This window comes from Scyliorhinus torazame, chromosome 22 (genome assembly GCF_047496885.1).
Source record: "Scyliorhinus torazame isolate Kashiwa2021f chromosome 22, sScyTor2.1, whole genome shotgun sequence".
Taxonomy (NCBI): domain Eukaryota; kingdom Metazoa; phylum Chordata; class Chondrichthyes; order Carcharhiniformes; family Scyliorhinidae; genus Scyliorhinus; species Scyliorhinus torazame.
Genome location: NC_092728.1, coordinates 72960956 through 72973449, shown reverse-complemented (window position 1 = coordinate 72973449; position 12494 = coordinate 72960956). Strand labels below are relative to the sequence as shown.

General features: G+C 42.9%; 1 protein-coding gene and 1 long non-coding RNA gene across 5 annotated transcripts in view; one reads left to right on the top strand and one right to left on the bottom strand.

The window, feature by feature from the left end:
- LOC140399130 (uncharacterized) overlaps positions 1–9520 on the top strand; it is a 173140-nt gene extending 163620 nt beyond the window's left edge. The window contains exon 3 of the long non-coding RNA XR_011937638.1: positions 9459–9520. This is a non-coding gene — a long non-coding RNA (uncharacterized lncRNA). The remainder of the gene's footprint in view (positions 1–9458) is intronic.
- The window catches only part of LOC140399129 (regulator of G-protein signaling 3-like), a 369904-nt gene that overhangs the window by 98893 nt on the left and 258517 nt on the right, over positions 1–12494 (bottom strand). The gene's annotated exons all lie outside the window — the stretch shown is intronic.

The window sequence follows — 12494 nt, the reverse complement described above, 5'->3', positions numbered from 1 at the left end:
CGCCAAGACAGTTGGGACTGCAAGTTTCTGGCATCATTTCACACCGTCAAGAAATTGGCACATTCTCCACCCCTGCCCGTCCCAAACCCCAGTGCTGACGGAAGGAAATAATTCCACCTCGAGTTCCATAGGTGTCATTTTTTATTTTAATTGCTCTATTATACAGATTTCAATTGAATTTCTATCGTATTATTTAATTTTATATAAATAACCTTAAATAAGCTTTATAGGACAAATCTATGGATGGAAGAAAACGGTTAAGATATGTCAAGAATAACTTTTTTAAAACACTGTAGTCTCTCTGTGATGGAAAAATGGACTGCTCGCCTCCACGAAACATTTTTCTGGATTAACAATAATCATGGGAATTATTCCTCAAATCTGAAATACAACAACATGGGGGGGGAGGGTGAACAGCCAGCTGCCGTGGTGCACATACGCACCAACGATATAGGTAAAAAACAGGACGAGGTCCTACAAGCTGAATTCAGGGAGTTAAACTAAAAAGTAGGACATCAAAGGTAGTAATCTCAGGCTTGCTACCAGTGTCACGAGCTAGTCAGAGTAGGAATGTCAGGATAGATAGGATGAATGCGTGGCTCGAGAGATGGTGCAAGAGGGAGGGATTCAAATCCCTAGGGCATTGGAACCGGTTCTGGGGGAGGTGGGACCTGTTCAAACCGGACGGTCTGCACCTGGTCAGGACTGGAACCGATGTCCATGGGGGGGGTGTTTGCTAGAACTGTTGGGGAGAGTTTAAACTAATGTGGCAGGGGGATGGGAACCGATGCAGGAAGTTGGAAGGTAGTAAAACAGGAACAGAAAAAAAAGGCAGTAAGGGAGAAAGTGTAAGGCAGAGAAGCCATAGTCAAAAATCAAAAAGGGCGACAGTACAAGGTACAGTGACTGAGGGGAGCTCAGTGAATAGGACCAGGAATACTAAAATGAATAAAACGGGAAGTAAAATCATTAATGGTAAGCGACGCGGCAGGTTGTTACATGAAGATATGGGTTCAACGACAAGGAAAATTAGGAGAAATGTTAAGAGGAAATATAACTTAGGAGAGGTTACTGATCGAGGTGTTAAGATTCAGAACAGAGGTAAAAAAAACCAACATAAGTGTACTTTACCTGAATGCGCGTAGTATTCGGAATAAGGTAAATGAGTTGATGGCGCAAATCATCGTGAATGACTATGATTTAGTGGCTATTACTGAAACATGGTTAAAGGATGGTCACGACTGGGAGTTAAATATCCGAGGGTATCAAACTATTCGGAAGGACAGAGTGGATGGTAAGGGAGGTTGTGTAGCTCTATTAATTAAGGATGACATCCGGGCAATAGTAAGGGATGACATCGGTGCTATGGAGGATAAGGTTGAATCCATTTGGGTGCAAATCAGGAATAGTAAGGCGAAAAAGTCACTGATAGGAGTAGTTTATAGGCCACCAAATAGTAACATTATGGTGGGACAGGCAATAAACAAAGAAATAACTGATGCATGTAGAAATGGTACAGCAGTTATCATGGGGGATTTTAATCTACATGTCGATTGGTTTAACCAGGTCGGTCAAGGCAGCCTTGAGGAGGAGTTTATAGAATGTATCCGCAATAGTTTCCTAGAACAGTATGTAATGGAACCTACGAGGGAACAAGCGGTCCTAGATCTGTTCCTGTGTAATGAGACAGGATTGATTCAGGATCTCATAGTTAGGGATCCTCTTGGAAGGAGCGATCACAATATGGTGGAATTTAAAATACAGATGGAGGGTGAGAAGGTAAAATCAAACACTTGTGTTTTGTGCTTAAACAAAGGAGATTACAATGGGATGAGAGAAGAACTAGCTAAGGTAGACTGGGAGCAAAGACTTTATGGTTAAACAGTTGAGGAACAGTGGAGAACCTTCCAAGCGATTTTTCACAGTGCTCAGCAAAGGTTTATACCAACAAAAAGGAAGGACGGTAGAAGGAGGGAAAATCGACCGTGGATATCTAAGGAAATAAGAGAGAGTATCAAATTGAAGGAGAAAACATCCAAAGTAGCAAAGATTAGTGGGAGACTAGAGGACTGGGAAATCTTTAAGGGGCAACAGAAAGCTATTAAAAAAGCTATAAAGAAGAGTAAGATAGATTATGAGAGTAAACTTGCTCAGAATATAAAAACAGATAGTAAAAGTTTCTACAAATATATAAAACAAAAAAGAGTGGCTAAGGTAAATATTCGTCCTTTGGAGGATGAGAAGGGAGATTTAATAATGGGAGATGAGGAAATGGCTGAGGAACTGAACAGGTTTTTTGGGTCGGTCTTCGCAGTGGAAGACACAAATAGCATGCCAGTGACTGATGGAAATGAGGCTATGACAGGTGAGGACCTTGAGAGGATTGTTATCACTAAGGAGGTAGTGATGGGCAAGCTCATGGGGCTAAAGGTAGACAAGTCTCCTGGCCCGGATGGAATGCATCCCAGAGTGCTAAAAGAGATGGCTAGGGAAATTGCAAATGCACTCGTGATAATTTACCAAAATTCACTAGACTCTGGGGTGGTCCCGGCGGATTGGAAATTAGCAAACGTGACACCACTGTTTAAAAAAAGGAGGTAGGCAGAAAGCATGTAATTATAGGCCAGTGAGCTTAACTTCGGTAGTAGGGAAGATGCTGGAATCTATCATCAAGGAAGAAACAGCGAGGCATCTGGATGGAAATTGTCCCATTGGGCAGACGCAGCATGGGTTCATAAAGGGCAGGTCGTGCCTAATTAATTTAGTGGAATTTTTTGAGGACATTACCAGTGCGGTAGATAACGGGGAGCCAATGGATGTAGTATATCTGGATTTCCAGAAAGCCTTTGACAAGGTGCCACACAAAAGGTTGCTGCATAAGATAAAGATGCATGGCATTAAGGGGAAAGTAGTAGCATGGATAGAGGATTGGTTAATTAATAGAAAGCAAAGAGTGGGGATTAATGGGTGTTTCTCTGGTTGGCAAACAGTAGGTAGTGGTGTCCCTCAGGGATCAGTGTTGGACCCACAATTGTTCACAATTTACATAGATGATTTGGAGTTGGAGACCAAGGGCAATGTGTCCAAGTTTGCAGGCGACACTAAGATGAGTGGTAAAGCAAAAAGTGCAGAGGATCCTGGAAGTCTGCAGAGGGATTTGGATAGGCTAAGTGAATGGGCTAGGGTCTGGCAGACGGAATACAATGTTGACAAATGTGAGGTTATCCATTTTGGTAGGAATAACAGCAAAAGGGATTATTATTTAAATGATAAAATATTAAAACATGCTGCTGTGCAGAGAGACCTGGGTGTGCTAGTGCATGAGTCACAAAAAGTTGATTTACAGGTGCAACAGGTGATTAAGAAGGCAAATGGAATGTTGTCCTTCATTGCTAGAGGGATGGAGTTTAAGACTAGGGAGGTTATGCTACAATTGTATAAGTAGTTAGTGAGGCCACACCTGGAGTATTGTGTTCAGTTTTGGACTCCTTACTTGAGAAAGGACGTATTGGCACTGGAGGGTGTGCAGAGGAGATTCACTAGGTTAATCCCAGAGCTGAAGGGGGTTGGATTACGAGGAGAAGTTGAGTAGACTGGGACTGTACTCGTTGGAATTTAGAAGGATGAGGGGGGATCTTCTAGAAACATATAAAATTATGAAGGCAATAGATAGGATAGATGCGGGCAGGTTGTTTCCACTGGCGGGTGAAAGCAGAACTAGGGGGCATAGCCTCAAAATAAGGGGAAATAGATTTAGGACTGCGTTTAGGAGGAACCTCTTCACCCAAAGGGTTGTGAATCTATGGAATTCCTTGCCAGTGAAGCAGTAGAGGCTCCTTCATTAAATGTTTTTAAGATAAAGATAGATAGTTTTTTGAAGAATAAAGGGATTAAGGGTTATGGTGTTCGGGCCGGAAAGTGGAGCTGAGTCCACAAAAGATCAGCCATGATCTCATTGAATGGTGGAGCAGGCTCGAGGGGCCAGATGGCCTACTCCTGCTCCTAGTTCTTATGCTCTTATAACCTTCTGGCCTACCGTTAGCCCGATCTGCAATATGTCTAACCTCTAGTTGAACTTACCAGTCATTGATACAGCTTTTAATTTCCTCTGTGTCATGGCTCTTTACTGGTGCTATAGTACTGGAGAGTGCAAATAAAGTTAACCCTTGGTATAGACAAACCAAGTGGCCATTTTCTGTTTTCTTGTGTTCTACTTTGTAACAAATGCAGTGCCAAAAAATAACTGAAAATTCTAATTCTGTCAAGTTACAGTTTGTCTCTTTTAACCATCTCTGCAGTCATTTGCGGCTCTGCCTTTGGTTCATCAGAAGTATGTTTGCCTCCAGGCTGCAGAATAAATGATATTGCTGTCGGCCACTATCATTCAGAAGTATTGATTTTTCCATTTATAACACAGCTTAGTTTCCTGCCCGTACCTCAAACATAAAGTAGCAGCTGCTGAAGCATATGTTGAGTATTACCAAGAAACAACAGGGTATAAATTCACATTGGGTGGTAAAGTGGGCAACAGTGACTTGACAGCCGATTTTGTACTCCACCCAATTTTCTTTCCTGTCGACTGCAATGGAATACAAAATTAGGCTGAATGTAAAACAGGTTATCGATTTCCTTTTATCCATTTTGTGCTACTGCTAAGACATATTTATAGCCCAATGTTTCTAAAAAAAGAAATAATTATAAAAATGAAAAATATCTCTCTTGCACAAATCCTCCACTTGATTTATAATTCTTTTATAAAACCAGCAGGTTTCCAGTGGCATTGTTCGCTAAGTCAGATGCTATACATTTTATAATATGAGTACTATATTACAAAACATACTGTGAAAGTGGAGTTCAATTTAATCTTAAAGATTAATTGCTTTAAGTAAGCACTTCCTTACTTAATGTACAAATTGGAAAACGTAAATTACCTGCCCAGATCAAAAGAAAAACAGCCTTGTTCCTACTCATCAGCTTCTCTTGCTGACCCACTTTAATACATTTTGCACCATCAGGAAACCCTGACATCAGCAGTTCCTGGTTTTTACATTCCTGCCTGAATTGAGAGTGAGACTGAGAGAGACAGAAACAAGGAGAAAGACAGAGAGCACAATCAACCTGAATGGGGACAGAGTCCCATGGCTTGCGCACAATAAGCCAAGTGTTCCAGGCACTCGGTGTGCCGAGAAACAGCCCGCTATCTAACGCCCATCCAGGTAATCTGTGGGGAATGCACAGCTGAAGCTGCACTTAGACCCGTTCCCTGCACTGAGGAGCTCCGCTCACCAGAACTCCTCAATGCAGGGAGAGATCAAGACGCCATTTTTAAATGGCGTCCTGATCTCCAAAGACCCCCCCCCACTTCCCAGGCACCGCTCTGTATTTCGGGCACACGCAGCTATTGGATCCCCGCATAGAGAGAAACTGTCGGACAGAGAAAGGGAGCAGCTGTGAGAAAGAGAGGGAGCCTCAGAGAGAGAGGGAGGGAGGCTCAGAGAAACAGAGAGAGGTTGGGAGAGAGGGAGGCTGAGCACATTTGGGTAGATTTTCTGTTTCTGAATTTGCAGTGCATATCAGGAAATTGCTCAGCCCTGTGTGCTATCCTGCATGCAAACCAATAGAAAATCACATGTGGGCTGAAATTTCCTGATAGGAAGTTCTGGTGTGCATTAAGAGTAAATAAGTGCAAAACGTTGGTGGGATCTACCGGCCGCGCTGCAGCCGAAAGGCAGCACGTCATGGCCGGTGGATACCGGGACATTCTCCCATCCAGAATCAACCCACACCTTGTGAGATCGAATGTGATCTCGCGAGCCGTCGCAATCTGAATCCCGCCCATTGTAGACTTTCTGGCAGATCTGCACATTAGAATGAAACAGCTAGTCTCACTGTAATATGCGTTCCTGAGATTTAGCCAAGGCGTGGATTCTAACCACCTTGCCTTGAAGACCTCGGGCAAGTGCCATTCAGTACTGGTCTCCACAAACGAGGACCAGACGGAACGGCACAAGTGGGGTTCTCCCAGGGTATTGGAGGCTCCCAAGTGAATGCCCTCTGGGAAGGGTGTTAACCTGGCTCTGCTGGTGCCACCCGGGCACCTTGACAGTGCCACTTGGGTACTTGTCTGACACTGCCAAGTTGCCCAGGTGGCACTGCCAGGGTGCCAGGCTGACACTGCCAAGGTGCCAGGCTGACACTGCCAAGGTGCCAAGCTGGCATTTTATGCACAGTGGTTATTGGGCAGGGGGGTGGCCTACGTGGGAGTGGGGATCCCCTTATAGTAGGTTGCGGCTTGGGGGCGGGGGGGTTCGGGGGTCGCATTGGGTGCTCGAGACATGAGGTGATCCGTGTGTGAGAGCTCCTCAGTGCAGAAAATGGGCTAAGTGTGCCTCATCAGGGAGTTCCCCACTGCGGCCATCGATCCACCTGGATGGGCGTCAGATAGCTTTGAGCGTTGGGAAACACACGTCTAATCTCGCGCTATGGGACTCTGTCCCCATTCGGGTGTATCACGTCCCAAATTGGTATATTGTGCTGGTTGAAAATGTTTCCTATTTTTCAGCAATCTATAACAGAAAAGTAGCAATTACACAGATTATGCAGCACAGAAACAGACCAAATGGTCCAACCATTTGTGCTCCACTTGAGACTCCTTGCATTCATTTTCATCTAAGATCTGAATTTTCATTCTCTGCTCTGGAACGCAGAGATAGGTCAATTCGTGGTTCCGCTAACCCAAAAGAAAGCGCTCTGAAAATTGAATTTTTGTTCCAGGGTTCCATGGAGTCGGGTCAGGCAATCCCAGAATAAGTGTGAAGGCTGCAAATGGAAGGGTTGTCTCCGTACCCTGGCACTTTGTTTTTGTTGAATAAAACTAAATAGAGCCCCCCAGTCCTCTCCCATCACAAACCCCCTGTGCACCATCCATGCCCTTTCATACTCCCAACCAACTCCTCCATAACTCATTATACCTTCCATATCAACCTAAGCCATCCAGACCCCCGCCCCTCCCCCCACCCCCACCACAGCCCTTTACAGCCCCTGTACCATTCAATACATTGAAATTACTATTAATCTATGATCCTCCAGGTGCTCCGGTTTCATCCCACAAGTCCTGAAAGACGTGCTGTTAGGTGCATTGGGCATTCTGAATTCTCCCTCAGTGTACCCGAACAGGCACCGCAATGTGGCAACTAATGACTTTTCACAGTAACTTTACTGCAGTGTTAATGTAAGCCTACTTGTGACACTAATAAAGATTATTATTATGAAAACAAATATTTCTAAAGTAATCTTTATTGTCACAAGTAGGCTTACATTAACATTGCACTTAAGTTACTGTGAAAAGCCTCGAGTCGCCACATTCCGGCGCCTGTTCGGGTACACAGAGGGAGAATTCAGAATGTCCAAATTACCTAACAGCATGTCTTTCAGGCCTTGTGGGAGGAAACCGGAGCGCCTGGAGGAAACCCACGCAGACACGGGGAGAACGAGACGACTCCGCACAGACAATGACCCAAGCCAGGAATCAAATCTGGGACCCTGTAGTTGTGAAGCAACACTGCTACCCACTGTGCTACCGTGCTGTCCACACTCATTTCACTCAAGCGGTTAATTTCTGAGGGAAACAAACATGTTTTCTACAAGCACTTGGATCTGCAAACTGTTCATTTAACAGGCACCCCACTGTGATAATGGTAGGTTGTAAAATCAGTCACACAGCATACACAATGGCTCGTGGCTTATGTTAACCATGGAGTGAAACAGCAAGCACTGATTATTTTTAAACACCACATGTTTTTATTTTAAAGCCCAGCAGTTAAATCTGACAGTTTTGATGACTTTTAACAGTAATAATTAATTTTGACAGTTCCAATGGGTTTCTGCACATTTTTGGCACATTCATATCAACATTTAACAATCCTTAAGGGCACCGACATCTCCAAAATAAACTTTACTTATCCAAACAAATCCTCTAGGTTCAAACCTGGTCCGACAAGATCTAATCTGCACAATACGTGTTTCAGACATCTACCTCACCAAATCACATGATTTGAGCCAGTTACTGATTAATCTGGGCAGTTGCCTCTGGAAAACATGCATGTCAAAATATCCCTGTGACCTGCGTCACAGCACTTACTGATTAACATACTCACAGATCCCATTGATCCACTCCCCTGTTTATAATCTTATCTTCTCAGTAACACATGACTTCCTTATTTTGCTCAACAAAATGTAATACTTACCATGCTGAAATTCACATATCAATTATATAACTATTCTACAAGTTTTATAATTTTTTATAATTTGCTGTAGTGTTGACAATCCCTCCCAATTTGGCGGTCATCTGTAAATTTAGAAATTGTGGACCAAATTTTCACTTAGAGGTTGGGAAACAGGCGGCGGTTTTGTCTACAAGTCGTGAACCTAGTCCTGGGGGGATATAGTCATTCTTTGGAAATTTGACTGAGTTACCCCTTAATTGGCATGGGAACAGGTTCCCTGTCCAATTAAGGATGACTGGCGAGGTCTTGAAGCTGAAGGGCCAACCAGAGGCCTTCCAGTTTCGAGGGCCAGGCAGCTGCAATAAATGGTCAGTAATTAAGAGGGTGCTTTGACATGAAAGTGTCCTCTTCCCACTGAAAATTCTAACAAACTGAGAAGCTAGGTCACCAAAATGGGGTGGATTTGTGGCAGTGAATTCCTTTGGAAGGCAGCCTTTAGCCTGGTAGGGTGGGCCTATAGGTCGGTCAGGAGTGCTGGCATTCCAGCCTGCTGCTAGGTGCCCACCTCCTGGCAGTTGAACAGCCCCTTATCAAGTCAGGAAACTGGAGACTAAATGGAAAATTCCAGTCAGCCATCCATTGCAACCCTTATCAAGGCACTTAACCAGCCTAATTGGTCACCTGCCTCAAAGATTTCATAGAATTTACAGTGCAGAAGGAGGCCATTTGGCCCATCGAGTCTGCACTGGCCCTTGGAAAGAGCACCCTACTTAAGCCCACACCTCCACTCTATCCCCGTAACCCAGTAACCCCACCGAACCTTTTTTGGACACTAAGGGCAATTTAGCGTGGTCAATCCACCTAACCTGCATATCTTTGGACTGTGGGAGAAAACCGGAGTACCCGGTGGAAACCCACGCAGACATGGGGAGAACGTGCAGACTCCTCACAGACAGTGACCCAAGCTGGGAATCGAACCCAGGTCCCTGGAGCTGTGAATCAACTGTGCTAACCACTGTGCTGTCCACGGCTGCCCTCATAAGGGTGAGCAGCCCTGCTGGACTATGAACCCATCTTGACCAAAAGGCCACTTGACCCATGTATTGCAGTCGGGAAAGTGGCATGCCAACAGATACCAGTATTTTCAGGCCTGTCCACCCCCATTCCGAATTCCACATGGCCCTCTGTTTTTGATTCCAACATCTTAAATCATTTCTGCTTTCTTTCTTTCAGATAGTCACCTATTCATCCTGCTACTTTTCCCTGACTCTGCACCCATGTGGCAGCACGGAAGGTACTTTTTCTGTGATAAATAATGCATGTGCATAGCAACACAGAAAAAAGGATTTTAAAAAATAGAAGAAATTTAAAGGGCCCAGCTCAACAACTGAAAATTAAAGGAAACATTGCCCTGCATGTTCTGACCGTATTCATTAGTCTAATCTGTAGTGCCTTAATGAAGGTTTTTTAGAAATCTAGATATATTTCATCTTACATTAACCTCATATCTTCCTGTTATCTCTTCAAAGAATTCAGTGAGGTTGTTCAAGTAGGGTTTTCCTTTTAAAAAAAACAAGTTGAGGACATCACTCTGGGTAGAAATAAGAAATAACAAAGGAAAGAAGTCCCTGTTGGGAGTAATCTATAGGTTCCCAACTACACTTATTGGTTTCTAATTCTGTTAAATTATAAAGTGGGGGGAGGGTTCCGTTGCATGAAAAATCAGAAAATGCAACACTAAAGGAGAAGGTAGGAGTGCAGATTAGTGATGAGGCGGACTGTTACCAGAAAATGAAAGGATGGGACAGAATGTGTGAATGTCATATTGCACCAAGGAATCATAAAAGAATAGAGAAATTTGATAATAAAATAGGCTTTGTGTCTGAATACGTAAAGCATTCAGAACAAATTTAGTGAGTTAACAGTGCAAATAGAGACAAAGGTGTATGATTTGGTGGCGATTACTGAGACATGGTTACAAGGAGACCAGGTCTGGGAGTTGAATATCCAAGTGTACTCAGTATTTCGGAAGGATAAACAGAAGGAAAAAGGAGGTGGTTTTGCTTTGCTAGTAAAGGAAGGGATCAGTGCTGTAGTGATAGGTACACTGAAGATCAAGACGTGGAAATAGTCTGGTAGAAATAAGAAATAGTAAATAGTAATCTGTAATTCATTGAATGAATTAGAGATTTTTTCTTGGTGCAATATGTTTTGGAACCAACCATGAAGCAGGCTATTCTGGAATTGGTACTGTGTAACGAGGAGGGATTAAGTTAATGACCTCATAGTTAAGGATCCTCGAGGGAAAAGTGATAGTAGCATGCTGGAATTTCAAATTCAATTTGAAGCCGATGCGCAGTGGCTATTGTTGAATTCAATTTCCACTCAATTAAAATATATTTCAGAGAGGAAGAGAGGTTGTTAGCGGGTAAAAAAAAATCCATGACTCAGCAAGGACGTTAAAGATAAACAAAAGTCAAAAATGAAGGCATACCATATTACAAAGGCCAGTGTCATGCTTGAAGATTGGGAAACTTTGAAAGAGCAACAAAGGGTTACTAAAAAATGTAAAAAAGGAGAAAATGAAAATTATGAAAAAGAACTATACAAAATGATAGCAAAAGCTTCCATAATTATATGAAAGGGAAGAAAGTAGCTAAAGTGAATGTTGGTTCCTCGGAAGATCAGAGTGGGGAGATAATAGTGAGGAACACAGAAGTGGCAGAGATGCTAAATTAATATTTTGCCTCAGTTTTCACGGTGGAGGACTACAGTACCATCCCAATTGTAACAGGTAATGCAGAGGTATTAGAAAGGGAGGAACTTAGAACAATCATCACCAATAGGGAAAAAATATTAAACAAACTGTTGGGATTGAAGGCAGACAAGTCCCCAGGGCCTGATGGCCTACATCCTAGGGTCTTACAGGAAGTGGCAGTGGAGATACTGGATCCATTGGTTATAATATTCCAAACTTCCCTGAATGCAGGAAAGGTTTCAGTGGATTGGAAAAATGCTAATATAACACCCTTATTCAAAAAGGGAGGCAGAAAGTAGGAAACTATAGACCAGTCAGTTTAATATTTGTCATTGGGAAATTGTTAGAATCCATTATTAAGGAAGCAATAACAGAACCTTTGGAAAGTCAAAACACAATCCATCAGAATCAGCATAGTTTTATGAAGGGTAAATAGTGTTTGACTAATGTGCTAGAGTTCTTGGAAGATATAACAAGCCAAATGGACAATGGACATCCTGTAGATGTAGTATATCTGGACTTCCATAAGGCATTTGACAAAGTGCCGCTCAAAAGGTTAATACATAAGAAAAGGGGATTAGGGCTAATTTATTAGCTTGGGTAGAAGACTGGTTAACTGAAAGAAAGCAGAGAGTCGGGATAAATGGATTTTTTTCTGGTTGGCAAGATGTAACTAGTGGAGTGTCACAGGGTTCGGTCCTTGAGCCCCAACTATTTACAATATTCAAAAGACTTGGATGTAGGGAAATTTGCAGATGACACAAAATAGATGGGCTAGTAAGTTGCAATGAGGAAATAAGAAATTTACAAATCGATATAGATAGGTTCGGCAAGTGTGCCAAAATTTGGCATTTGCAGTTTAACGTGGATAAAGGTGAGCTTATCCATTTTGGTCGGAAAAATGGAAAGGTAACTTATTATCTAAATGGAGAGAAACTTCAGATTGCTTTGGTGCACAGGGATCTAGGTGTCCTTGCGCATGAATCACAGAGAACTAGTATGCAGGCACAGCAGGTAATAAGGAAGGCAAATGGAATTTTAGCATTTATATCTAAAGGAATAGAGTATAAAAGTAGGGAATTGTTGCTGAAACTGTACAAGACATTGGTGAGACTGCACCTGAAGAACTGTGTACAATTTTGGTCCCCTTATTTGAGGGGGATGTAGTTGCCTTCGAGGCAGTTCAGAAGAGGTTCAGTCCAAAGATGTGTAGGTTAGGTGGATTGGCCATGCTAAATTGCCTTTCGTGTCCAAAAAAGGTTACTGGGATAGGGTAGAGGTGTGGGGCTTAAGTAGGGTGCTCTTTCCAAGAGCCGGTGCAGACTCGATGGGCCGAACAGCCTTCTTCTGAAATGTAAATTTTATGATTCTATGATTGATTCCAAGGATGAGACGTTTGTCTTATGACGAGAGATTGAACAGTTTAGGCCTATAGTCTCCAGAGTTTAGAAAAATGCAAAGAGATCTAATTGAGGTATATAAGATAATAAAAGAGCATAGAACAGATACTT